General features: G+C 36.0%; 1 protein-coding gene and 1 long non-coding RNA gene across 6 annotated transcripts in view; one reads left to right on the forward strand and one right to left on the reverse strand.

Moving 5' to 3' along the window:
* Positions 1–1,121, forward strand: part of LOC116851388 (b(0,+)-type amino acid transporter 1) — a 95,491-nt gene that overhangs the window by 84,946 nt on the left and 9,424 nt on the right. The window lies entirely within an intron of this gene.
* LOC116851392 overlaps positions 1–1,121 on the reverse strand; it is an 11,772-nt gene that overhangs the window by 1,590 nt on the left and 9,061 nt on the right. The window lies entirely within an intron of this gene.

The following is a 1,121-nucleotide window of genomic DNA, read 5'->3' on the forward strand; positions in this document are numbered from 1 at the left end:
GGGTTTGGGGGGGGGGGGGGGACATAAGATGATCATTGGTTTGACCTCGAGTGGCGTCGTCAAAGTCAGGACAAGGTCACTTTGAATTTTTTAAACAGAATCCCCCATTTTTCATTACATATTCTTATAGCATACCTCGAAAGCTTTCCAGAACACTATAATAAAATATTTTTTCATTAAATATCTTTCGAGTTAAAAGGCTTCAAAATTACAATATTTGTTGCCATTAGCATTAGTACCTAAGGTGTTCGACCGATGGCTAAAACCTTTTGAATGTTGTTCAGGGCCATGACCTTGACAAATGTTGTTAAGGCGATTGACATATGAACATTTGTCAAGGTTAAGGCGATTGGTGGCTGTTCCTATTTTCATTTCTTCAAATTTTACAGTGAAAACGATTTTCGACATATTCGTTTGAGAGTACCCTGTTGTGCCCTTTCATATAGTCTTTTAATTACCGTCTTATTAGGATGACGTCTATCCGGAAATGTTTCGGCATAAATCCTTTTAGCTGTCGTATAATTATTTCTTGTCTTATCTAATATTCTGATCATATCCACGATTTCGTTAGGCGGGTAATCAGCCATAATTACAGAACAATAGAAAAACTTGTGATAACACTGAAAGTATTGAATTCGCCACGAGTCTCCGCACTGCGGTTGAATTAGCAACAATGCGGACAAGTGACGCTAGCAAGTGAATAATACGAGCTATGATTATTAATGAAATTTATTAATGGGATTTCACATGTGTGCTTCTTTGTGGACCCGACGAAGCATTGTGACCTTCATATAATCCTTTAAAGTCAATCGGACTCCACATGTTAACGCATGATTTTAAATTATTATTTTCGTTTTCACTGTAAAATTTGAAGGAATGAAAATATTAGGAACAGCCTCCAATCGCCTTGAGCTTGACAAATATTGTCAAGGTCATGACCCTGAACAACATTCAAAAGGTTTTAGCCGTCAAATTGGTACCTTAGGTACCAATGCTAATGGTAATATATTGTAACTTTGAAGCCTTTTAACTCGAAAGATACTTAATGAAAAAATATTTTATTATAGTGTTTTGAAAAGCTCTCGAGGTATGCTATAAGAATATGTAATGAAAAATGGGGG

The sequence above is a fragment of the Odontomachus brunneus genome, unplaced genomic scaffold, assembly GCF_010583005.1.
Source record: "Odontomachus brunneus isolate Ranch 3 - 2012 unplaced genomic scaffold, Obru_v1 Obru_scaffold_174, whole genome shotgun sequence".
NCBI classification, from domain to species: domain Eukaryota; kingdom Metazoa; phylum Arthropoda; class Insecta; order Hymenoptera; family Formicidae; genus Odontomachus; species Odontomachus brunneus.